The sequence below is a fragment of the Castor canadensis genome, chromosome 11, assembly GCF_047511655.1.
Source record: "Castor canadensis chromosome 11, mCasCan1.hap1v2, whole genome shotgun sequence".
Classification (NCBI taxonomy): Eukaryota; Metazoa; Chordata; class Mammalia; order Rodentia; family Castoridae; genus Castor; species Castor canadensis.
Genome location: NC_133396.1, coordinates 138497020 through 138524895, shown reverse-complemented (window position 1 = coordinate 138524895; position 27876 = coordinate 138497020). Strand labels below are relative to the sequence as shown.

Sequence of the window (27876 nt, the reverse complement as noted above, 5' to 3'; positions counted from 1 at the left end):
GGGCTCAAGTCGTAGAGCACCTGCCTAGCAAGTATGAGGCCCTGAGTTCAAACCCTGAGACCACCAAAAAAACCCAAAACAAAACTGGAATTATGGAGTCACTACCATTTGTTTTTAGCATTTTTAAAGTTTGCTGTTTAGTAGGTATTATGTACTAATTAGCTTTTTGCATTTCTTAGATTGTAAATGAACAGCAAATTTTACAAAGTAATGGTTTGCCATCTTTGTTTCTTTGACATTATCTAGTCCTTTTTCAGCCAGTTATCAAGTGGGAAGTAGGACTTGAGACTCATTACTTTTGAACATGTAAATTTTCTAAACATTTTTAAATTGAGTCATATGAACTTTATTTACATTTACTTTTTATGTTAAGATTAAACTTACTCATGTTTAAAAGAACAAGTACTTTGTTTATATGTGAAGGTTGACAAGACTTTTCTCTAATTTAAAGTTGAAGCTTTAAAGTGTCTAATGTCTGTTAAATGTTTACTACTTCTCCTCCATTGTTCCCTTAAGAAATGAGATGCATTTCTAGCTTCATTTTCCAGGCTCTTAAGCTTATGAAAGTAGTCGAGACAGTTTGTTGACCCCAGAGAGACCTTTTAGTCTCTGACTTGTTAGACTACAGGGTCTGTACTCTTCATTGACATTCAGATCACAGACAGCCACTGGACTCAGTGCAAGCCAAGCACAGCTTTAGGATTTAGACAAAGCCACTCTGGCAGAGGAACGCAGTTGCCAGGGTAGCTGGCTGTATTGTAAAGAACTGTTGCATAATAGGGAGACCAAGTAGAACTATTAGGATGCAAATGTGAAAAAAATGGTGGAGCTAACCTGCAAAAACAAACATTTCTTTTTTGGTGAAGAGTCTATTCACTGTTGATTTCTTCTGTTTAACTTCTCTGGGCCTCAGATGTAGTTGGTGCAATTTGAGTATATTAGTTTATCGTAATCTCTGGTCAATGCTATTCTGTATTAGTTTAAAATGAACAGCTAATTCGTAGGAAGAGACCAAAGTACTTCAGTGTTTTGGAATCTTTTCATAATTTACAAGTGTGTCCTACTTTTAACAGCCCAGATCAGTTTTGTATGTGCTTTTTTATTCCCAGGTTAGGATGGTGAATCCTTTTTACCCTTGGTTTTATTTTATCTTATTTATAACAAAATAGTCTCATCACTGCCATCCAAAAATTTCTCCCAGTGGGCTTTCATAGTTGTCTTGTATTTAGTATTGAATCTTTGTAGACTCAAGAGGAAAGCTATTAAAATTCTTAAAACAAGAGTTGAATTTTATTTCACTAATGCCTTTTGGAAAGATTTCCATTTTTTTCTCATTTAGTTTGGGTCTGTTTAGAGCACCCACTTTTCCTTTTGTTTCCTGCTTCTTTCTTTGTTTTTATTTCTCTTTTTGTTCCTTTCATCTTCCTTAGTAAATTGTAATGGAATCTACCCTTTGGTAAATGCTGTGAGAGCAAAAGGACATAAGAAAAGGAAGCAGTAGTAGTAAAAGGCTGTTAGCCTGGACTTCGGGTCAGGGGGTGGACGTAGTTGCTATTGTGTGCTGAGCACTGTTAGTGCTCTGTGTGGCTTTTCTCATTTAGTTCTTCCCTTCAACCCTATGACATGTAGACACCATTGTCCCCATTTTGCAAATGATTGCACTGAGGCACAGAGAAATAAGTGACTTGTCCAAGCTCATGTATGTTGAGAGGAGAGTTACCTGATCTACTGTGAATAAAAGCGGATTCTGAGAAGAGGAATCAACAGAAATGTCAGGAAGGAACCTCACTTTTCTGTCTGGAGGCCGTCTGTGAGGAAGCTATTGGTGAGAAATGAACTACTTCATGTTCGGATCATATTTAACATGTGCTGCTTAAATGTGCCGAAGTTCATGTGCGTGGCAAATACTTGTGTCTATGAAGAGTGCTGGTCACATGAGTATAATCCCTTGGGAAGGTGGAAAGAAAATAGCAAAATATTCAAGGCCTCCATCAGAATGGAATTAGATGGATTTTGAGGTCTTTTTTAAGTAGACAAATCTTGAACTGCTTTGGTCTCTTTCTTGTTTTGTTTTGTTTTAAATTGGCATAGGCCCTGAATTTTTGTAGCTGTGTTTCCATTTCTTTATCTTAGCATTTAACACTTTCCAAGGTTTCCATTTTATTTAAGATAAAATTATATAATACTGTATTCCTCATTCTTTGTCTTTTTTGCCTTTGAAATACCTTTAAGTACACTGTAGCTCTAACCCTCTTGTTTTCCTGACTTTTTTTTCCCCCTAATTCTTGCTTTTCAGTTTGTACCAGGACAGTTTCCTTCAGCGTTCTTTTTTCCCTAGAAGTAAATTCTGCTACCATTGGGCACCAGGTACAGGCACTTGAGGTCATTTATTTTCCCTTTCACCTGAGTTCATTGGAATCCGAAGGCTGATTATTATAACTGATAATGATTTGTGATAATAATTTCTAGCATATAATGGTTACTCATTACAGTTAATTCCAGGTACTATGCTAATTGCCTTATTTATTATATATAAATTAAGCCTTGGTAACAACTTTTATTTGGTGGGCATTGTCCAAGTGTTTTTTTTTTTTTTTTTGGTGGTATGGGTTTTGCATTCAGGACCTCACGCTTGCTGCTTCAGCCACACCCTCGCAGCCCTTTTTTGTTTTAGTTTGCTTTTCAGATGGGTCTCAGACTTTTGCCTCAGCTGGCCTTGGGCTAAACTTGGACCCTGATCCTTCTACCTCGTGAGTAGCTGTAATTAAAGTCCTAAAGTGTCACTCCCATCCCTAGTATCCAGTTTTCTAGTGAAAGAAATGGAGTTTCAGAAGGATTAATGTGTCTAGGTTACAATGATAATAAATGGCAGAGCCAAGATTCGAATTCAGATATCTTAACTACAAAACACACACTTTTAACTTCCATCTTAAACTTTATGCGTTTTCTTCTGTAGTTTTATAAAAACTATGCTGCATATAGTTTAGACTAAGTCTAATTGAAGCTAAATGTATCTTCCCTTAAATTACCTATCACTATACTTAATATGTTTGTGCATAGCACTAGCAAAAGGAAATAATTTCACTTTTTAATATTTGAAATAATTTACTTTCAACTTCAAATTTATTCTGTCATTTTCCTACGACATCATCTCACACACCTATCATTTTCTTCCTGTCCTATCCAGTACTTCTGAAGTTTGACCCTTGAATTGAATTTATATTTTGTTTTTTCAAATGTGATGTGTCAACAGTGTACCACTCCTGCAGCTCAGTCTCATAAGAAAGGGTGAGAATTACTGGACAGCTAATAATAATGAAAGCTGTGAGGATGGCAGTGATGACCTTGCCACTCCTCTGCTGCAGTTCGCTGCTCATGTGCTCCAGTAACGAGGGAGACTCACTGCAACAAAACCCGCTTCCAGCTGTGGGATAGTGTTGCAGAGCTGGGGCTGTAGCTCTGCAGCAGAGCACTTGCCTGGCATACATGAGGCCTGGCTTTGACAGCTAGCACTGCAAACAACTTAAAAAATAAAATAGAATTTCGAATGGTTTTTAGTATAATTAGTCTGTTGTTAAAATTTCAAATATCTTAGTAAAATGATACTTATATGCTATTTTTAGGCAGCTCAACCTTTCTGAGGACCCTCCCCACCCCCTACTTTCCGTATGGGGGCTTTTCTTCTGCTCAGTAAACCTCTGTTATTTTGCTCAAAATAAAATAAGATAAAAATGATACTTTTACAAATATTTTTCAGTGATGCAGTAATGTAATCTGGTTTTTCCTTTTTCTAGTGCACACTTTTTATAAGCAGTGTTCTAGGGCTTCATTTTATTTGTGAGCTTTCATTTGTGTGCGCATACTTTCACTCATTCATTCGTGCATTCTTTGTTGATGGAGTGCTTAGTGCTCACTCAAGGTGCTGGCTCAGTGCAGGAGATTGTGGCATACAGGTATAACATAGTCCCAGTCCTCATGAGTGTGTCTGTTGCTGAATTGGATTTAGGAGGATCAACCCTGCCAAATTTTTCCTGTTGAGAGAAGTCCCACTATATTTATTTAACTTTTGTACTTTCTAGAGTTTGTATTAATGCATTTGAAAGTCCTGCCTCTAAAGCTTGTTTGTGGATGAAGATATGATTTGGCTACTATGTACATTTTCATGATGATTAATTTTTACATTTGGGCATTCTGAAATGTTCTTTATTTCATTCATTCATGTTTTTGTGCTCTGTAGTTAAAGCTATAGCCATTGATAGGCCATGCCTTTTAACTGCTGTATAGTATTCCATATGGACATGTAGCACTCCATTTTACTTAATCTTTAATTGACAGGCTTTTAGAATATTACCCCTTTTCTCCTTTTTTTCAGTCAATTCTACAATAATTTGGATCTCTTCTGAGATAAAACTTGAAATAGGTTTTCAAAAAGCTATCTCTTCTCACACTAATAAGTGTTTGAAAACAGAAGTTCTGAGTTTTGTGTTTAGTGTTTTTGATTGGGCTGTTTTATAGACTGTTCTGGTTAAATTAGTTTCAATTGAGTCTACTTTGTCCTCTTCCCACACCTTAAGAGTGAAGGTCCTGAGCTGGTCATTTTACCTGGAGTGTATGAATTGGCATAGCACAGTACTGCACAGGTAAGAGGAAAAAAGTGTAGGAAAGCAGCTAATTATAGTAATTGCAGCTGGTTTCAAAGTACTTGTAACAGTTTGTGCATAATGCTTACTTGAAAGCATCAAATGGGTGCTAGTTGTGAAATAGAACACCTGCTTGTTGTTGAGCATGTGTTTGTGCAGATGATTGCTGTTGTCAAAGCACCTTGATGTAGAGTAGTCCTGTTTACATTTGCATTCTCCCCAAAGGATTAACAGTGTTCTCTCAATAAATTTGCAGTCTATTCTCCTCTCAAAGGCTGCTGTTTGGAGGGTGGTGTGAAAGAGGCAACAAGTGCTTGCTAATCACTTGAATGTACATAATTAGCTACAGTCTGGTGCACTGGAGTCTTTGTAAAGCCATAACAATACCGATTGGCAAATGTACAGAACAATACATGTGCCATCATATAACCATATAGCTGTTGAGAGTACTTTCTGTTCATTCCCTTGTATTCTTTCTTTCATTTTATCAACTTCTATTAAGTGTTCATGATCAGTACACATGATCTTTTTAATGAACCCGTGTCAGTTATCTAGCAACTCTTTAAAGTCACCAATAATAAATAATGTTTCAAATTTCTGAACTAGAGTCCAGGGTTATTATTTTAAAACATATTTTCTGATTTTAGTAATTCCAAAGATTGAGAATCATCCATGCTTGTGTGGATAGATCAACTCAATCCACACTGAATATTTTTAGACTTAATTAAAAAAAAAAAAGCAAAACAAAAACAACTGTAGGTTTAATACATGCAGATTTGTCCTATAAGCAGAGAAGCACAGTCCATTTTCTTATTTACATTGTCCTGGCTTGGTATCCCACTGTTCAGCAGCCTTGCTGGAGGAAAGAGGGTTATGTAGACTTTAGTCTCCGGCATCTTATGGTCTGAGTGGAGAAAGTCCTAGGAAAGTGCAGTAAGACAGGCAGGTGTTTTCTTCCCACTCCCCCTACTCAGATCCATTCAGGTTTCAAGACCTGGTCCTAATACACATGGTCGCTCACTTACAACCTGTCACAGATCTCAAGGTGGTTTTCCTTCTTCGAAAAGAAACTTCGATAGCACTGTCAGACCTCAGAAATTCTGATTTGGCACTGTTAGTAAAGAAGATGCTTTTTATGTGGATTAGAAGTTCTTTAACTCCTTTATCTCCCCAGAAGGTTCCATTGCTGGCCAGTTTGACTGTGAATCCAACAAGTGCTGGTCACAGTTTTCCTGTAACCCAGGTGCAGTGCAACATTTCCCAAAGTGTAACATGGGAGATTTTAAGTGGCTCATGGAGCATTTGAAATTTTATCATTAATTTCTATGTATTAGAAGAATATGCATAGCCTGTCAAAGCTGCCCTCTCAGGATGTGGAAATCAATATAGAGACCACCCAAATTAAGTCAAAGTCTGCTTGATCAGAGTTCACATAGAAGGGAGCCAGCGTCATCACTTCCCTTTTACAGAGATGCAAAGGCACACAGGGAAGGGGAGAGCTTTGCAGTGGGAAAAAGGGAAGGCTTCAGGTATACTCCAATGGGAGGCTGTTGACATGGGGAAGCTGCAGCTGTGACTGGTTTGGGGAGCAGCTTTAGCATTCTCTGGTTGGCCTTGAGTTGGAAGCAGGAACAAAAATGAGGGAAGCTGGTAGTCATTGCTTCAGTCTTGATAATTCTGACCCCTAGCTCTACAGCGCTTGTGGTTTGGCTTCTCAGGTTGGTCATGGGTTAGAGTTCTGGGTCATACATGGTCTTTATCTGCTTTGATATTCAGCCTCTCATTGAGAAGTTGTTAAAGTGAGGCTAAATTTGTTTAGGAAAAATACGCAAACATATATAAACAAAATCTAAGTGAATGATACAGACATCATGTAGACATGACAAAGATTATAAGGGTGACGAATGAATTTTAGAGAAGGAAGCTAAAGACATGTAAGTTATAATTATCAGGCATTTCACTGTCTCTCAACTGTCCTAGCAGCCTACAAGGTGGATTCTTAGAACACTGGCAGTAAGAATGAAGATTCCTAGGGCTAGGGAAACAATTGATCCATGGTTGCACAGCTTTGTCAGCTATGGCACTGGAATTCTAACCCAGAGCTCGCCTGCTCAAAAGATGCTACACTAGTAAGAGGCATGAACCCTTGGTTTACAAGTGTGATGATGCCAGGAATGGAGATTTTGGCTATGTAAATACCATCTTCCAGTGTTCTACTTCTCATGCCTTTCTTTTTTTCTCTTTTTCTTCACAGAACATTCATTTTGGATAAAGAGAGCTTAAAACATTGACTTTTAAATATCTGTGGCTGCTAGTTCCAAGTCTGTGAGGAAGTACTTCCTTGTTTGAAGTGGGCCTTACTGTCTGCATGGAGGAAACTTTAGCTTACCCTTGTTACTGTTACTCTACCAGGAACTCCAGGAAGAACAACTGGGTCTCTCTGCTATCTCTTCTTGTACCCTCAGTTCTTGTTGTAGGAAAAGAAGTGTTCTCTAAACTCCTGTAGACTGTCTATTATTGCCTTGTTCTTACTGATGTTGTCATGCCATTTAATTTAAAAGTATGGGTGGGGGGTCAGGTATGGTGGCACTTACCTGTAATCCTAGCTACTTGAGAGGTGAAAACATGAGGATTGCAGTTCAACGCCAACCCAGGCAAAAGCATGAGGTTCTATCTGAAAAACAATCTAAATATATGGGAGGCAGAGATTGGGACGATTGCAGTTTGAGGCCAACCCAGACAACAAATTTAGTGAGACCCCATCTCAACAAACAAGCCCAGGAGTGGTGCATGTTCTTGTGATCCTAGCTACACAGAAGGGATAGGTAGGAGGCTTGCCTGTCATCTGAAGCTGGTTAAAAAATGTGAGATCCTACCTAAAACATAATTAAAGTAAAAAAGGGCTGGAGGCAGAATCCAACTGGTAGAGTGCCTGCCTAGCAAAAGCCCTCAGTCCAAATGCCAGTACTGCTAAAAACCAAAAAAAAATATGAGTGATAGAAAACATGAGCGAGCTACTGTAGTAACATAATACATATCAGTGGTAGGGCATTGAGTTTTTTTGATTTCATTTTGACTTGTGGTGGATAGCTTTTAATGTCATAGGTACTTACTTACATAGAAATTTTTATGTTATAAACAAATAATCCAAAGATATTTATTATTCTAAAACTTAAAAATGTTGAATGCTCTTAGGAAGGAATAAGTAGAAAGGGAGACACTGAAAATACAGGCAAGATGAAAGTAAACTGTTTTATTCTGATGTTAAGAGTGACCCATTCCTTTGGAGAAAATTAAAAATACATGTAAAGAAGAAAAATGTGATTTGTGTTATTACTGCACAGAGATGTCATTAATATTTTGTTTCCTTCATCTTTTGTGTATGCACATAATTTTTGTATATTTGAAATCCAACAGTATGCACCGAGAGCCAAAATTTCATTTAAGGTGGGTCAGTACTTGAGTGAATGTCTGTGTATATGTGCCTGTGCTTGCTTAAGGATGATCATGCACATAAGGGATTCAAAGAATCTTAGAAACTATTGATACTTTCTATTGATAGTGTCTCTGGAAGTTGCAGTAAAGAACAGTCAATCTTTGCCAGGGCCAGGTAGAGTCTGCTAATGCAGACACTAAGTTATGTAGTTCTTCACGTCTTTTAGAGACATGTACTTGGGATTCATATTATTAGGTCAACTATTATAAAATGTCAGCCTCCCCTGTGGCTAATCAGTATTGTGATTCTCTCTCTCTCTTTTTTTAAAACTTCATAGGTCAGATCCATTAAGTTGGTTCTTTCTATATAGACTTAAGAGGATGTGAAACTTGGTTTCATGAGTCCTAAACTATTGTTTCAAGAAAATAAGGTTTTCAACTTCGCATGCTTTAACCTACAAATTATAATTAAGATAAGAAGCCTTATACTAATACACCTAGTATTGTAGACTAATTTCTGCAAACTGACCTTAGGATTAAATGTTCTTTGTCTGCCCTGTGTTCTTCCTCCTTTGGCAGATACTACATATCACGTTGAGTACCTTGTGCTGATTTTGACCAGCAGTGTATATTCAGCCTCAGCATGTGTTATGTAGGTTGCGCGCATTCTCAGTGTAATTTTTCCCATTTATACTTGCAGGAACTGCTCATGTTTTGTCATAACCTGTTGGTTTGGAAGACTGAGGAAGCAGGTTTTACACAAAGCTGCCCTCTCTGCTCTGTTCTGCTCAGGCAGGGAGCCTTTGGCTCGGCCACTGATGCCACAGCCTAATCAGACTTGATTGGTAGAATCACATCTGCTCTGCTTTCACTTTATATTGCTCACATTTGTTGAAGGAGGCCAAGTGTGTGGGAAAACAGATTTTGTTGTTGCCTTCTATTCCTATATCTATCAAATCCTTACCTGCTTTTTCATGGGGATTTCTTGCCTTTTAATGGCTATGGGAATGAAAATTAATGTGGCCATTCTGACCCATTTTCAACCTTACACCCTTGGTCGTTTTTCTTCCTGTCTTATTTTGGCAACTCTGTGGCTGTGGGATTGAATGCTTGTTTGAAGATAAAGAACATTATTTGGATTCAGAAAGACAATGCTGGTCAATAAGCCTGAGCAAAGTTGGCCTCGGTTTTTCAGGAAAATATCTGTTATATTTGAGAAATTACTGTTGTAAGTTATTATAGAACTTGAACTTAGTTATGACTAAGCAACCATATTAATTAAAGATTTGCTGTATTTCTAAATTGTTATCTGCATTGAGTTCACTTTATATGTGTAAAATATTTTCATTTAGTAGGTAGGTCAGGTGATAATAACTTCCCTCTGTTTTTCACAGTTTAAAAATGTTTTTGCCACTGGAATTTACTTAAACACCTTCTAAAACATATATAATCAGTCTTGTTCTATTATTATCTACCTTTCATGAACAACTGAAGTAGATTCAGTTTTCGTATTGGGGAGTAGGTTATCCTCAGTTGAAACGCCAGATCCCTCAAACTGAATATCCATTACAGTGCCCAACAACAAAGCAATCAAAATAGAGTTGCGAACACTGTTAGCACACACTGATGTTGGAGGTGTGAAGCCCAAACCTGCCCTCTACTGATCTTTGGTGAGCACTAACTTTTGAAAAAGGACAACAGCTTTTCTGGTCTTCTACTAATTGCCTGATAAATGTGAGTGCACATCACTACCTTTCTGTGTGCATTGTATCTGTTACTTTGAAAGTTATAAATAATATTCATAAAATTATTTAAGTAAAATTTGATTTCATAAAAAATTGATTGTGATTTCTTTAGCTACATACATGTGGTACATGTATTCTTTTTGTTAATGTAGCTAAGTCATAAAGACCAATTACTGCTTTTACTAATTTTTCTTGGCAGTGGGTGCTTTGAGTTTGTACTATATATTGAGAAAGCCAGAGCGGTCTTCAAGAGGAAGGTTCAGATCTGTGATCTCTTAAGCATTTTATTTCGCTGCCATTGAAGACCTGATTTCCATGGTTGTGTTGCCACCCTCAGCGTTCTTGTCTCTGAAGTAGGCATACAAAAAGGCTGCGTTCTACCACTCCGTTAATCCAGCTTGATGCAGCACCTTTTCCCAAAGAATGGCTTGACATTTCTTTGTCCTGCACCCTTGCAGATAGCACTGTGGAATACTTTTTTCACTCTAGTCAGCTAGTAAGTTCCTACCTATTGGTCTCCAAAGGGTAACTCCAGTTTTACCTCTCACCTACTTTTCCTTTGCTTCCATAGGAAAGTAAGTGTTCCCTTCTGGAACTTTGCTTGAACTTTGGCAGAACTTATCCTACGAATCAAAGCTTTGTTAATTGTGGACATGATTTCCCTTTCTATGTTGTATAGCATTTTAGAATAGTAATTGTCACCTTCACCCCTTACAATTCTTGACCAGAAATTTGCTGAATGAATCAAGTATGGATTTTGAATTAAATTCAATTTTCTTCTCCCAGGAGAAATTTAGCTCTTAAGTTAGTATTTCTTAAGGGGGTTGCCTGTAGTTCACCCATCTTAAAATCCCCTGGAATGCTTATTAAAAGTATAATTTCTCAGAAACTAGAATTAGAATTTCTAGATTTGGGACCCTGGAAGATGGGTGCACTTTCACTAAGTAGCCCTAGTAAGTCATATTTACACTAAAATTTGGGACTCATTCTCTTAGATTATGATGAAAATTAATAAGAGTATATTTTAGCTTTGAGATTTAACTTATATACAATTTTGTGAAAAAATCTTATTACCATATTTTTGTAGTGTAGAAAAAATTACATCTTTGGAAACTAACTGATTCCCAGGTTTTACTGCTTTGCTCACATAATTGTTTCATTATAGGCTTATAAAACGGGAGAATGCTAAATTTGCTTTCTAGAGGACAGAATAGTGCCCTACTATTAGTGTACTACAGAATAATATACTCAGTAAGGTGGTAGTCTATCTTTCCCTGATTTCCTCCTATTCCCCTACCCTCAGTTTCTCTGCCTTATATAGTCTCAGATTTATTTTTCTTTTTTATTGTGGTGCTGGAGATCAAACCTAGGTCCTTGAATAGGCTAGGCAAGCACTGTACCATTGACCTACACTCTTAGCCATGTCAGTTATTCATTGAATGTAGGCTTTCTTTTGAGGATCTCAGAGATAAGGGCCCAATTTTTTCTTTGAAACAGCAGTGTCACAAATGGTGCAGAAAAGCATTCCAAGTATAGTAATTTGAGGATTATTTATCTGACTTGGAAAATAAGGTTATACATTTTGTAGGATTCAATTTTAAGTGGGGTTTCATGAGAGAGACTTTATTTAACTTAAAACTTTGCAATGTTAGTAAAAAGCAGCCAATGAAAAAAAATTATTCTTTGTGCCATTTTCCATGGGGAGAGTTGATGGCTAGATTTTCTTTCGGTATAGGGATCAGATTCTTGAATTGGTGGTAATATAAGCTGAGAAATACTAATACAGCATAGTGAATGAGCTTCCATTTCTAGACGAAATTTAAGTTGGATTCTTAGAGCTGAAGATGGAGAGACACTTGATTCAGAGTAGAAGGATTCAAAATGATGAACTCTATTTTCATATCTACGAGGACATATAAAATAGTAAAGTAGCTTTGAAAATATGGTTTATTTTCTTTCTTCTTCATTGTCTTTTGAGTAGTGACAGGCATCTATGAATAGTGATGAATTCAGGAAAACTCGTAGACTAGACATTATCTTGACAGTTGGTGGACAGATGCTCCTGATCTGAGTGTGAGACTGAGGTACTCTGAAAGCACTTCAAAACACTCTCTCATGCCAGCTAACATTATTTTTGTTATATCGGGATTGAGTTTTTAGCTACTTTGTAATAATACTTCTTGATATAGGACCTGGTGAGAACTAGGTAAAATATTTATGGTTTATGTTGAGCAAAATATTTAGTCATTTTTATAAATTGCTTTTCAGATCTTGTTATTACTTGTAAACTTATGTGTTTTAAAGAAAGAGAACCCGCCCATGTCAAGTTTGACCATGAACGTTTTAAATGAAAATAATAAATGCTGAATGAAAAGTGGCTTTGGTAGTTTTGAAAATGGGTACTCAGATTTATTTCTTCTATTACTTGAGAAAGACTAATTCCTAGACAAAGCATCTAGAGTGATAATTGTTCTACTGTTGCTCACATCAAATGTAATACAATATTTGAAGTATAATTTGTCATATTTCTGTTTCTGACTTAGTTGATATTTTATTGAAGACATGAATTTTCATGTCATTCTCTATAGTGAGGATTGGGCAAGGCATTCCAGTCCCAGGTTCTTAAGTTTAGAATTTACTGTTCCTGTTTGTCTGAAAAGATTTGTTGACTTCCTGTGTGTAGTATAAGAACCTTCCTTGACTGTTTAGCTGTGGTCTATAGGATGTGATGGCTATTAGTATGTGATAGGAGAATATCTTTTATGAAACCAATTTTGGAATTCTGTTATTGTCTCTTTAGTTTTTTATTCACTACATGCACTCACAAACATACATAGAATATGGTTTAGAAATGTTAATGTTCGGGTAGACTACTTTAAATGGAGTTACGGTTTTATATTCAGAAGGAAATGTAAGTTGCCTTTTCAGCGTGTATAACTGTTTCTCTGAAGGATGTATCTCTTACACTTACCAGTTCAAATGTAAGCATAATATAATAAAAGTTAAGCAGTGCAATACTTGCAACATGAATATAGGCAGAAGGTGTGTCAAAATCGTGAACTGTGCTTAATGTTAAACATTTGGTTCATGAAAATAACATAATACCTGTGATCTTTTAAGCTGTGTAAATTTTAGTGACTATAAAACTAAAATACTCATTTCCAAAAGGTATTTAGAAATTATTTGAAATGTTTATGCTTGGCTTTTTAGAGATTTTTATGATGTAATATGTAGAAATTTAAATGTGATTCAAAAAATGAAAATGACCATAATGCCTAGGCTATAGAAAAGTTTCTGTAGGGTGATCTTATCTGTGATTTGCCTTGTCCAAGAACAGCAGAAAGATCAGTTAATGCTGTGCTAATACCTGTTTCCTTCCAGCACTGACGGTCTTTGGCTCTGTGAACACACAGTATCAAGTTAAGATAGGATTACATTGAGATGACACATTTCCAAGGTTATTCATTCTCCCCATGATGTAAAAATAGAAGACCGTAAGCATTATAAAGGTACTTAATACCTTTATATATCTGCTAGCTCTGTTTTCCAATTTAATGCCTTGTGGCATATACTTTATGAGGTGAGGTTTTGGAACTTGAACATCTGGAAAGATATAAAAGCAGCAAGAAAAAGGCAAAGAGCTGCTTGCATTTTGTCCCCAAATTCATTTACCCTTATTGTTTACATCTAATTCATAATTTTAAAAGCTGTTCATATTTGTGGAGAATGCCTCTTTAGCTGGGTCACTCTTGAGTTAAGGCAGTGTTGTGATTATTATCAAGTTTGTTTTCCTTTTTCCTCATATCCTTACATCAGAGCCTGAAGCCAAGTCAGGTTGAAACCTTACTTAGGTTAAAAATGATCATAGAACTCTATGTAATATGATAAAGCATGTGAAGATTAGTTATATTTTACTTATTTTGATGTTAGTTCATCTTTGATTTAGGGCTTTTTATATTGAAATACCTTTTTACTATTTAATTTATGCATATATTTGGTCTCACAAGAAAGATTTGGAAGCAAAAACTCCCTCCCTTCCTTCTCCTTTCCTCCCCTCCCTTCTTCTTCCTGTTTGCTACACACACACACACACACACACACACACACACACACACACACACACACATATAAAACATAAAATATACTGTTGTAGCCATTTTTGGGTGTATAGATGCTCTCATTTCTTTGGTGTCATAACACTAAGGTAATTAAGCAGGAATGTGTTTAAGGACTTAACAATAGTACAGCCAAGGTTGGCTAGTTGCTGTCTAAACCATTTGCATATACCACTTGTATTCCCACCCCTGACCCAGCATAAATCTAGACTGTGTTCCTCAGTTGCAGTGAAGTTAGATGTAACCATAATCTGAAATCTGGCTACTGAAATATGAGCAGAGTTAATGCATGATACTTCTAGGCTTGGCTCAAACATCTCCTGTGTTTTAATCCCCTCTCTTTTCCCTTTTGACGGCAATCATGAAACCAAAGAGAAAACAGAGCTTCTGGAAGGACAAGGTTTTTAGACCCTGAATCATATATGAAGGAGAAACACCACTGGAAAGTAGTATTTGTTTTTGACTTTACATGAGCCAAAATGAAAACTTGCATCATGTTAAGCCACTAAAATCTCATTGTGTGAGTCAGATTTTTATCACAATTGTGAAAAATACCTGAGGGAACAACTTCAAAGTAGGGAATGTTTATTTTGTGAGTTGGTTTCAGTCCGTGGTAGGCTGCATCCATTGTTTTGGGCCTGTGGAAGCACAGCATCACTGCAGTGGGAGCACATCTCAGAGGCTCTCTCATGGCAGCCAGGAAGCCAAGAGAGATGGGCACAAGACAGATACCTCCTCAAGGCATTCGCCCAGTGACCAATGGCACCATTACATTAGGAGTCCAAGGGATGAGCCCATGGATTAGGTCAGCTCCTTCAAGACCCAGTAACTTCCCGAAAGCCCACCTTCTGGCAATCCAGCCTCCAGGGCAGGAGCCTATGAGGGACATTGCAGATTCAAATGGTAACATGCTTTATCTTTCAGCAGCCAGCATGACCTTCACTAAAGCACTCAACAATGTTTAGAGTGAATAGTTTACTTAGAATTTAATTCTTATCTGTTAGGAATTGGGGTTGGGAGTCAAGAAAACAAAGTTGAATTGGGGAGTGAAATTGGTGTTGACTCCAATTGCTGGAGGAATAAATGTGGAATTCAGTGAAAGGAGAGGAATAAAGGACAGTGAGAAAAAATCAGAGTCTGTTAGAGAATGATACAACAAAACCCTTAGAGAGTCTAGGAGTTACAGTGTAAACAGATAAAGGAGAGCAGTCCTTGACAGTTGTAGGAGTAGAGGACATGAAAATTGAAGTCCCAGTCTCTGAGAGTTGGATGGGATTTAAAACACTATTGGCTTTTAAAAAAGAATTGCTGCATTTCACATGCAATTTGCAAGTGTTTTTTTTTTTTTTTTTGCTTATTGCAGTGACTATCTTGACTATGTGACATTCAAAAAAGGTGGAATGTTTAAATGAACAGAGTTGCAAATGCTTTTGACCTGTGTGCTGGGATTTAGATTCATTACTTGAATTATTTCTCTTTGGAGCCATTCTCATAGTGAAAGGAGTTGTATTATGTCTGTTTTATACATGTGTAAAATTCAGCATATTGTATTTCTACAATGCCTGAGGTATAGATGGAATGTACTTTTTATTTTGGATATGTAAAATACTGGATAGAGCATTTAAAAGGAAAAACTCGATTCATTTTACTAACATTTACTCTTCATATTTGTACTTGATACAGATTAACATTTTGGGTCCAGCTGGATTTTATCAGATAGTTTTAAAAAAACCCAAAAAACATGATAAGTAAATTGCTGTGGCCTAGACAGCTTTTTAAAAAAGCTTTTAAATGAAGAATTAGTAATGGCTACAAATTTAAAACATACTATTCAACTGAACTGATGTTTCAGTTCAGATGTTTGTAAATGATAACAAAGAAAATATGTGCAGTCATTGACTTAGAACCACCTGCATTCCAAGTTGTGTGCAAGGTGGCAATGGTTAGATGTGGGCTCTTTTCAGCCGCTGTGCATGCTGCTGCAGCTGCAGACGGAATTCTCTTTTAGGCAGGCGGTAAGAGATGATGTTGGTTCAGCCTGGAGTAATACCTTGACAGGGTAGAGGCTCATAGTTACATTGTGTGTTGAGCATAAATGGATTCTAATCTATAATTCTTTGTGTTTTTAAAAGATCTTACTTTTTGCAGTGCTGGGGATCAAACCCAGAACTTGTGCTTGCTATGTAGGCAAATTTTAACCACTCATTTTTAAAATAGAAGTGTTATGAAAGGCAATTTGCGATCCAAGACTTCTTACAAGTTTAGTATAGCATGCGATCTGAACCAGCTAGGATGGCACTGGACTTGAAGGGAAAGAAGTGGCCCAGAGGCAGCCTGTCTCTTACCAGCTCTCCATTTCAATTTCCTAAGCAGTGAAATCACTTCCTCCTGACTTTTAGCGTGTGAAGGGACCTAAGTGGTAGTTTAGCACAACTGTCCGTTCAGAACTCAAAGCTCTTTTATAATGACTTTGATGGGAAGCTCCATGGCTCTCTTTGTTCAAGTATATAGCTTTGAAGTTGGGTTGTTTTTTGTTTGTTTGTTTGTTTTTTAAACTTTAACTGATTTGGCTGTATTGTGGTTTGAACTCAGAGCCTTGCACTTGCTAGGTAGGTGCTCTACTACTTGAGCCATGTTCCCAGCCCTTTTTGCCATAGTTGTTTTTCACATAGGGTCTTGTGTTTTTTTCCTGGGTTCAGCTTTTGGATTTCAGTCTCCCTATTGATTCCTCTAAATAGCTGGAATTACAGGTGTGAATCACCATAACAGACTTAACTGGTTTTCAGATGGGGTCTTACTGACTTTTTGCCCAGACAGGCCTTGAACTGCGATCTTCCTTTTCTCTGCCTCCCAAGCAGGTGGAATTACAGGCATGTACCACCATGCTCAGCCCTAAGCTTTGAAACTCTCTTTTCTTTGTGTGCCAGCAATAGAAGAGAAAGTAGTTTTCTAACTACTGGGCAGTACTTTTGCATTAATTTTCTGTGAGAGCGAAGTTTTAAATCTGACACATAAATGGTAAACCAAAGTAAATACAAAGTAAATGTTTGGAACCATACCCTTTTGTCAAGTAGAGTTGCCAGTGCTTTTGGTATTCTGATAGTACCTAGTCCTTGAAAAATTAAAAATCTTGCACAATTTAAAAACCAGGAGACAAGATTCTTGTAAATGTATAATAACAGTAACTAAAAGCCTGTAAAACATTGAAATTATATGGTAATTGCTTGTATACTTCTGTCACAGGATTAGTGTTATTCTCAAATGTATTATGTGAAAACTATTCACTAGAGTGAACACAGGACTCATTTCATATAGTAATAGTGAATAATGTACTCAAATAAGTCCTGCCTGGATGCCTTAAGAGTTCTTTCTAGTGGTCATACAAAACAGAAAACAGGGACTTATTCCACAAAGCCTTTACTACCAATTTTCCTCATTATTAAGATTAATCTAATAAGTTAGATTAATCTACTTTAGATCTTTCTAAACCAGAAATTAGAAGTTTCTAAGTTAGGCATCTGTCTGATCTTTCTTTCTTACTCATTCATTCCCTCCCTTCCTCTCTCCCCAGTGCTTCACTGCCTCTCTAATGGCAGCTGGTCTGTCCACCCTCCTGTTACTTGGGGTAGCCACCTCACTTCCATTCAAGCCAGTTGGTGAACATTTGGCCTAGGAACTGCCAGAAGGGATTGGGGAGGTAGATGGTGGATGCAGCTGAGAAATGAAGTGAAGCCATCCCGTGGTGTTGGGTCAGATTGCAGTGAGGGCTAAGCAAGCTGAGCTTCTGAGGGAACAAATGTGTGAGCAAGTGAAGGAGCTAGGGGTGAGAGCACAGAACGTGCAGACATGCTGAGAGAGCATCGAGTCTGGAAGGGCCTGGGAGAGACAAGGGAGAGGCAGACACCAACCCTGACAAAGGAACCCGACTCTGTCATGTTCCACATCCAACTTGCACAAGGCCTACCTATACAGTTCCTTTCTGTGCGTGTGCTGTTTGTAGCCCATTAATACCCTTGTTTATATTACTAGCTTCACTGGGTCTTTGCTCCTTGCTACTGAAGGAGCTCTAACAGCACTAACGTTAAAGATACTTGGTCTGTGTAAGTGTTGGCGGTATGTCTTTGGCTGAGGCCTGCTTCTGAGTACTATTCTAAACATGACTTTTCTTCTTGCATTCTTTTCCATATCAGCCTTACAAAGTATTTATTCCTTTTTAACTTCTGGGCCCTCATAGTTTGAAATCTTATGCTAGATACTCATGTTGCTTAATTTGCTTTTGTTACAGAAAGATGTTTGTGGTCAGCTAATGCATTGCTTGGATTTCTATGTAGGAAGTCCTCATGAGTATGCTAGCTTTCTTGCCCTCCAAAGTGTCACATGAGGATTTAGCATCATCCTTGGGAAGCCAGTAGACCACTGCATTGTTTTTTTTTTTTTTTAGTGGTGTGTCATAATTTTGATCAAATATTTGCAAGTGCTTAAGAGAACCCAGTATGTTTGGAGTTGTGTTCTGTACTTGGCACACCTCTTTTGACTACTTCAGTTACTCACATTTAATACGAGAACACCTGCTTGATGCTTTTGTGACACACGTGAGCCCTTATGAGAGATGTTGTAAGAAATTAAAATGAGTATCACTGGGCCTTCTTACTGTGTTGTCCTGTCTGAGTTTAGTTCTCCCCGTTGCTCCTTAGTTAAGAGCATTGGAATTGTGATCACACAGAGGACGAGGCCTTCTCAAAACCACTTGTTCTCTTGCCATATTTTTATTTATTTATTTATGGTGCTAGGGTTTGAACTCAACTCAGGGCCTTGCTCTTCCTAAGCAGGTGCTCTACCACTTGAACCATACCCTTAACCCTTTTTGCTTCAGTTACTTTTCAGATAGAGTCTCATGCTTTTTCCCCGGGTTGGCCTCAGACTGCAATCCTCTTACCTGTGCCTCCTACATAGCTAGGATTACAGACATGTACTGCCATGCTTGGCTTAGTTGTTGACATGAGGGCTGGCCTTGATCTGTGATCCTCCTGATATCTACCTCTCAAGTAGCTGGGATTACAGACATGAGCCACTAAGTCCAACCTAGAATAATGCTCTTATAATTAGAAGTAGCTTATAAAATATTCTTAATTTATCACTATGACAGTTAAATGTTTGCACTTACATCATTGACATAATGCAAAATAGTTTCATATATTTTAGAAATTCACAGATTTAGCTAAGAAAAACATTGCTCGAATGCTGTAACAAACCTTTTCAGAAGTCAAGCCCATCATTATTCATTAAATTTTCTGATCAAACATTCACCCTAAGTTATATAAATAAATGGGGCTTTCAGCTGACACATATCCTCAATTTGATTTTCCTAAATAAAATCAAGTTTTTGCTTTTCCACTCAGATTTTATCATGTGGTGAAGAGCTCAGTCCTTTGGTCATATCTTTGTGTCCATTTTCTGAACAATGCTTCTCTTTTTTCTTTGTTTCATTAACTACAATAGTTATATCATGTTTTTTCTGCAGTTTTTAGAAAATGAAGGATTTTACCTCCTCTGTAGACTGATTTCATTTTTTTTGTGGTACTGGAATTTGAACTCAGAGCCTACACCTTGAGCCACTCCACCAGCCCTTTTTTTGTGAAGGGTTTTTTCAGGATAGGGTCTCGTGAACTAATTGCCCAGGTTGGCTTCAAGCTGTGATCTTCCTGATCTCTGCCTCCTGAGTGGCTGGGATTACAGGTATGAGCCACCAGCACCCGGCTTGATTTCTTTTTTAATACCATATAATGCCATGATCTCGTTAATACAACAGGATCCACCTGTTTTAAAAGTATACAGACTCAGGCATGTGTCAAATATTTCCCAAACAGAATATCTGCATGTGTCAAACCAATTCTGATCCCGCATGATATTAATTAATTAATATTTGAAAATGTCTACTGAGCTGTAAAGTATACAAAAGCGAAATATTTTTATGTAAGTAAATTGAGGGAAGTCACGGGACTAGTGGTGAGTGATGAAGTTTATCTCTTTAAAACCAAGATAAAGATGTGCTACAGGAAAGGATTGCTGGTACTTGCTGGATGTGGTTCCCACTCCTTCTGAATGTGATGATGTGAATTTCCTTCTAAAGCATTTTGGGAGGCCATTCCCATGCACACATGCACACATAAAGACATACATTGCTTCATGCAATGTATGAGCTCTGGGTTGAGGTAAAATTTCCTTAAAGTATTTCCTGTTAAAGTCCCAAAAATATGGATTAGAAGAATATCTGTCATTGCATGTAAGTTCCAGCAATTCAGACCAGTGCTTTTATTTCTACTTGAAATTTCAGAGATGCCCATGAGTTCTAGCTAGATGTCAGCGTGTTCACAACATTAATACATTGATCTAAAAAGGAATACTGATGGCATTGAACTTCTGTTTCAGCTATCAAATTACTTACAACTTTTTCTATAGATTTTTCATCAGGAGAGTATTATTTTGATATATATTAGGTCTTAATAAGCAATGTACTAGTGCTGTTAAAGTCTTTTTTTTTCTAATAGGCAAAACTTTGTTGGATTTTGAAGTAGACAAAAATATTGTCAACTTATGTATTTGAATGAAAAATTTTCTATATTATATCTTCCTTCCTATGCCTGTCACAATTCTTGGTACATAGTATTTAATACTTATTCTGTCAATAACTGACAGAGTTTTTTGAAAAAATTTTATGGCACCTACGAGGAACTTAGGTTGTCTATTTGAATAAGAGTTACATGTGCTTTTGTGAAATCAAACATATCTTAATGGAAGGTCATTCTCATGGTGATACAGAGTCTTTTAAATTGATTTGTAGAAACCTTATCAATAATAATAGCTTATTCTGATGGAATATTAAAAAATATTAGATAGCAACCCTCCAGTGAACCTGCATTCATTAATTTTTTATTGAGTTGAGGAAAAAAACACTCTTTAAAAAGTGGACACATTGTTTAATTTTGTTTTGTATTTTACTAGATTGCAGTGCAAGGCCAATAAATTAAACCTAGGCAGTTGTGTTGCTAATTACACACAACTTCTCTTGAGTATCAGATATTCAAATCCACTTTATGAATATGGTAGAGAGAATAACAACTGTAAAACAAAGCAGTGTGCATGCGAGTGACTGTTAGCGCGCGTTTCAGAAAGGATAAACGCTCACCATATGGTACAATTACTGTGTCCAAGTTTTCAAATTAGCTTCTCTCATCCTCCTTATTACTGTCTTTAAAAAGAGAGGAAAAAACCCGACATGATTTATCTACTCTGCAGCAGAACTCTTGACGCAAAACAGCAGCCCAGTTCTGTCCAGTTTTTTTTTCCCTTAGCATAATAGAGGCTGTCGGACTTTTTTATACTAATTACTGTGTGAGCCTCAGATGAACCCCCTTCAATTCGCAGGGCTTTGTTAAGGGAGGAGCTGTCAATGTGTCTGCCCGTTTGCAGCTGTGCTGTGGCTTTAGCTTGCTTAACATTATGCTGCTTTTTAGACTTGACAGAAGGGATTTTTTTTTTTATTAAGGCAAAGCAGCCTTGTAGCGAAATGGTTTAAGCAGCTGCATTGTAGGGAAGCACAAAGAAGTTATTATTGTGTCTGTTTCGGGGGGAGTGTGGAGGGGGAGATATTCGGCTGCTGTTGATGCCGATTGTTGACTTGCCATCTGCCAGATAGGGAGAAGAAAAAAATGACAGCTCCAGCAGGGTGTTCAAGAGGTTGTTTGGAGAGACGCATAAACATGTGCAGATGTCGAGCAGAATAATGGCGAGGACTTGAGACGGCTTGTGATGCTGATGTTTGTGCGTATACACAGTGGATGTGTGTGTGAATCTGCTTAACCAGGGGTACATACTAATTATCGTTGCTTTCCTGCAGGCCCCCTCCCCTTATTTCCTTAATTACTTCAGAGGTTTAATACTTCCTCTCCCCTCTCTTGTTCATGTCTAGTTTTAGAAAGCAACTTCTTTAAATGGCAATACAAACTTTCTTATTCCTCCATATAAATGTAGCTAAACTATTTGGTTAATGTTAGGTATGCATTGCTAACTGGTAACAGGAGTGTTTGATTAAATAATCAGTTGAATTGCCATGCTCTTAATGCTTGCATTAACAGTTTAGTCAATATTTAAACTACCATTGGAAATTAGTTTGACTTGTTTTTTAGCCTACCACTAGGGGTTAGAGAGTAGCAAATTCATTTTACTAAGTAATTCCATAGTACTTTGAACTTAGGTGTTCCTAGTTGGGAAACAAAGTTAGGTAGTAACTTGGCCTTTTTGGTTAATACTTTCTCTTATTTTTGATGCTATAAACAACAAACACTTACCTATGTTTTCATCAAGCATTAATGATTTGGTTGTATATTTCCTTCTGGTCCATTTTTATCATTAGGTGTTGGAGATTTTGCATATCTGGAATGCTTTCAAAAACTGTAGTGTTTATTTTTAGGTAGAAGTAAATATGTTTACTTAAATATCCGTTGTATTACTTTGACCTGAAACGATTGAGAAGAGCGGTCTACGGCCACACCACCCTGAACGCTCCCGATCTTGTCTGATCTCGGAAGCTAAGCAGGGTCGGGCCTGGTTAGTACTTGGATGGGAGAAGAGCGATGTTAGGCAAAATTTTTCAGACACATTCTGGAACATCTCAAATTTTTGTGAAATTTCAAAACCAGTCACAATGCAAAAGGAACGGCTAGAGTATTAAAAGAGAAGCCTTGGTTCTGTTACTTTTGTCCATTTCTATTACAAAAAAGCAGACGTTGGGAAAATTCAAGATTGTCTGCTTTGACTTTTGGCAAATCCATGCTTTCCTAAAACATTTAAGGCTTTGTTGCATGATTATTAAGCAAAAATGCCTCATGTGTGGTCGAAAGGCCACTACTCTGACAGAGCCTCATGTCCAGAATAGTGTCTTGCTGAAAGGATTATTTTCTACTCTTATAAAGAAACAGAGTCACAGCTGTCTGGAAAAACTCTTTCTCGCTCTCCATCTCTCCTGTGACTCTTAACCCGTTTGTTGAAAAGGTGCAGAGAGCCATCAGCTTCACTGGACCTCTCCTTTGTCTCATGTGTTTATTCTTTTTTCTTCTATTTGGAAGGCCATGAATATGTCCACATTTTTATATGTAGAATTATATGCAAATGGTTTCACAGTCCTGCTGTCTCTGTTAAATTTGGCACATGCAACATGCCATCTTCCAGGTAAAGGGTTGTTAAGGTGAGAGAGTGTGGGTTGCCCATGATCAAGATGGTAAGGAGAGGCTAACAAGAAGGAGCTTGAACAGAGCAGACTTGGCTGGCCATGCTTTTAGTCATAGGCTTTCTCATTTCATCAGAGCCATTTGCCAAATCTTAGTAGTACAGGCAAGTGCACATAGTAAGATGATTGAAATATTAAAGGCTAAGTGTCTTTGAACTTAGACCATATTGAAATATCATTTAACTTAGACAGGAAACTTATGAAAGTCACTGAAACTATTTAAGCGTGAATTCATCTGTTCAAAGAAGGAAACAATAACTGCTCTTGAAAGGGACTAAGGAGATAGTATATTTAGGCTATTTGGAGCAAATTCAGTAGTAGCTGTGAGTAATGCTTCATTTTGTTGATGTTAGTGCAAGTCAGAGGTCTGTAACTTGTAATTCTATAATGCTCTGACTACAGCAAAGTGACTGTACGAGGTTCTAGAGGCTCTTTTAAGGGAATGGTCACAGATACAAGTTTTTTTTTCCTTTTTTGAACCTATTGTTTATTTAGTGACTTATGGTTGTTTCATAAATCTGGAGGGAAATGGATTGTTTAAAGAGAATATAGAGAAAACTGGTCAAAGAGGAATATTTTAGAGATGTGGTATGATTTAGTTATTCACTGTCGACTTTATATTTTACCCTATACAATTATTTTTTATTTAAAAGTTCAGTATGAGATTCTGAAGAATTGTCTTCATTCTTTTTAATTCAATATCATTCTCAAATTATTTTGGAGTTCCCAGATACAGCCAGTAATTGAGCTGTATTTGGGTTGTGATTATTTTTACAGTGAGATTTTGCAAAGCATGGTTAACAAATGTAATGATTGTGATGAGCCAATAGCACTAACAGTAATGGGTCATCTCCTCGTGCAGTTTGAAAGCATTGTTTGATCGTCAGGACTCTTTATTTTGTAGATGAAGAGACTAACTGATGGAGGCACTGGGCTAAGTAGACGTGTTGTTGGCCGGCAAGGGACTGGAGTAGCTGACTGAGGAGAGTATATATGATTCCCACACAGCTGTCTGTGGTGTTGGTGAGGCTTTCCTTTCAAGTTGTTTCAGTCAAGCACTCACTCTGTTAAATGGTTCTTACTCAGTACTTTGGGATGATGAGTCAAGGAATGTGCACTTGGGAGAGCTGCGTATTTCAGTATCTAAGAGGGGTTCACAGGATGCTGTGTAGTAACCAAGGGGTTCTACTTCAGTTTCAGAGAATAAGCCAATTATACTAGAAAAATATACCTCATGTTTTCAGTGCAGTGCTGGTTTTATTTAAGGGTACTTTAATGTTTAATGACACATGTGACAGATGCTGATACTCATACACAAATACAGTTAAGTTTTACAGTCTAATTTAAAAAAATGCTGTGTCTACTAAAAACAACTTTTTAACAAGTGGAAATATCCCGGAGCCTGTACTGTTGTATAAAGGATGAGGATGAAAATACTATGAGGAGGTTTTCACAAATGAATGAAACTGTACAACTTAGCATATTGTCAGGATAACTCAAAAAATAAAAAACAACCCAAACTGGGAGCTTTTAGCTTTAGTTCAGTATACATGTATTTGAATTGTGCCTCTAAAAAAATCCTGCATGAATAGTGATTTTTAAAAATATTGGCCAGTATATTTCACATATTCACATATTCTTCAAGGTATCTTGTGATGTATTTCAGCTTAAAAATTTTAATGTGATTTTAGTCTCAAGAAAATCTTGATTAAAGATGTTGGCAATTTTTAGAACAGAAAATGATTAAGATAGAAAGGCGGGAAAGGCATAAACTATGAAGAAATCTGTGTATTTTACTAAGAAAGTCATTCATTCGTTTGAGACTGGAGCACTGCATCCAAGTTCATAATTTTATACTTTTCAGTGAAGAACTTTATAACATGGTCTCCTTTCCCTTCTCCACGTTTGCTGTGTTTACCTGACTCTCATCAGGTAGCTCATTGTACTTTTTTAATAGAAATGGTTGTCATTTAATTTTACTTTGTTCTTAGACCTTAAAATATTGACGATATATATTTTATAAACAATAAAACCCTTTAATTTTCGTGATACAGATTTTTAAAACTTAGTTTATTCAAAGTTATGCTAGATAATGTCATTGTTCCTGAGTGGAGAATCATACCTCAAGTTACAGATGAAAAGACATATTGAAAGTGAAGGCAAAGCTAAATAAAGGCCATTTCTACTAACTGGCAACCATGTATCAGGGCAGCTGTTGTATAAAAGTAAACTTGATGTTTACCTGCTTATGCTTACAATAATTTCTGCCTCTCTTCAGTGGGTCACTTTTCTAACCTAGGTATTTTTTTCTTTTTCTTTTATTTATTTTTAAAGGGTTAGTGATAGGAGATTTAGCCTTGGATAATCACCAATTAACTTATACGTAAAACTCTGACAGGAAGATTAGCACTTTTTATGCTCTTAGATAAGAGGTCTGACATAGCACTGAATAACGCTGTTAGTTATTCAGCGTTTAGCAAGTGGTCAGTAAGTAAAGCAGAAAACTTTTTTTTTTTTTACTTTTTTATGAAATAGGTACTTTTGAGGAAAAGGAATAAAATCCCAATGTGCATTGAGTCATATTTAGAAAGTAAATTGACAGTCCTTAGGCCATGTAAAGATATTTTATACTTTGAGGGTCAGTTATGAAAACTGAGTGTGTGCTTTGACCCTACATTGTCAGTTTGTCATTTGTATTGTCTTTTATTAATAAGTGAATGATTTGTAACAAATTAATCTACTGGCCATTGGCTACTTTTGAGGAGAAATTTAGGGATTAACCTTGTTAATCTCTTTGAATTATTTTACCTTTACTGAATTATTGCATGTTCTAATGCCCTTCAGTTTTTAAAAAAACAAACTACTCCACAGAGAACATTACGATAGGAACTTAGTAAAAGTGCTTACACAGTATGTAATCATTTATATAGCTTTTTATTTCATTGTATTTTGTGTGACTTTCACAATAGGAAACTTGAAGTATTTTCCTTGCTGATGTCTTTCTTGGTTTTAACAAAATTTCCTTTCAAAATTACTAGAAACATTTGAAAACAAGTGTATTTTTTGCTTGTAGATACTGATGAAGACAGAAATACTAACATATAGTGAAAAAGTATGTCCACTTCATTTTTTAAAATGTATTTTTATTAGAATAGTAGATAAAGATTGTTTTCTGGAATTCTGTCTGTGTGTTTTAGGTAATACTGCCCTCAGAGGGCCAAGGTAAGTAAATTCATTTTTAACATTGAGAAATAGTGTTTCTGGTACTTACCTGATCTTTAAGCTTGTTTGGAGGAGAAAATGGGCTTATTTGAATAATTGTGTAGTACTTGATTTATAGTTGCATTTCACTGATTGTTTTCTGTGCTTTTGAAAGTGGGAAGGGTATCTGTGCACTTCAGTTTGATGGCATCAGTTAAGCAAAGTCAGTTCTCCCCTAAGAAAATAAAAGATAACTGGTTCCAAACTGCCTCATGAGATGGGTTTACAAAGAGCGTAAGAAAATCACCTGGGAAAGTTAAGATTTTACTTCTGTGTGTTTTACTTTTTGTAGATGATAGATATTCTAGTATTTAACATTATTTACAGCACTGCTGTTAAATATATATGCAACTGCATTCATTGAAACGGAAGCATATATTTCCTTCAGTTTTATAAATGTTAGCGTAATTACTACACCTTTAAAATATAAATCAAGAATAATTTACTGGATATACAATGGTGATACGTAAATATTTCAGCAGTTGAAATAAACTATTGTTTCATAGTGCTTTTAAAAGCCTAACAGTGATGTGGGGTGCATGTCTCATAGGGCAGAGCATTTGAGATTAAGTGATGATTAACTTGTACAGTAAAAAAGGAAGGGCGGGAAAGGGATCATGGCAGGTAATGCAATGCGCCCCTTGCTTTATTCTTTCTTTTTGTATGTAGTAACTTTCTTATGAGATCATTTGGAATGATTTATTACTGAAATGTTCAGTAATAAATTCATTTTAAGTGCTTTTGACTTTTTTTCTTGGAGTTATTTGATAATAAATTGAAAAAGGATTTCTGTGAGATTGTCAGTTTTTAACTAGAGATTTCAATTGGTTAAGCTTAAGAGATACGCAGTTTATTATTAATAATAATGGTAAACGGAAATAGGACATAAGCAAAGTAAATGACAAAACCTGAAATTTTATCCATATAAAACCAGAATCTCATTTGCTCAACTAATGTGGAACAGTAATAATGGAATTCCATTTTATTTTAAAGGCTTGATTTACTTTCATGTAGTCTAATACATTGTTCATGTTAGGCACTCACTAAAATCTCTTTTGATTGTTTTCTTTCTTTATACTGTAAGATGTTTTATTGAGTTAACAGATGTTTATGTAATACTTACTGAGAGCCAGATGTTTTGTGTGCTTTATAAATACTAACTTTTTCTCCATTATTATTGTTCCGGTTTTCTAGAAGAGGAAGCTGAGACACAGAGAGACTAGGTGACGTGTCCTGTTTTCACATAGCCAGTGAGTGAGAGAACTGGCACTGGAATCTGGGCAGAGTGTGCACTCCCCACCACTGCATGATACTGTTGATTCTGAAAGTGGGGGCATTTTAGTAGATCTCTATTCAAGTCTTAATTTTGTCCTTTCCTGGCTGTTCCTGTGTCT

General features: G+C 36.7%; 1 protein-coding gene and 1 long non-coding RNA gene across 7 annotated transcripts in view; one reads left to right on the top strand and one right to left on the bottom strand.

Annotated features, from left to right (window-relative positions):
* The window catches only part of Akt3 (AKT serine/threonine kinase 3), a 286879-nt gene that overhangs the window by 75951 nt on the left and 183052 nt on the right, over positions 1-27876 (top strand). The window lies entirely within an intron of this gene.
* The window catches only part of LOC141413986 (uncharacterized), an 85009-nt gene continuing 77975 nt past the window's right edge, over positions 20843-27876 (bottom strand). The window contains exon 3 of the long non-coding RNA XR_012439106.1: positions 20843-26657. This is a non-coding gene — a long non-coding RNA (uncharacterized lncRNA). The remainder of the gene's footprint in view (positions 26658-27876) is intronic.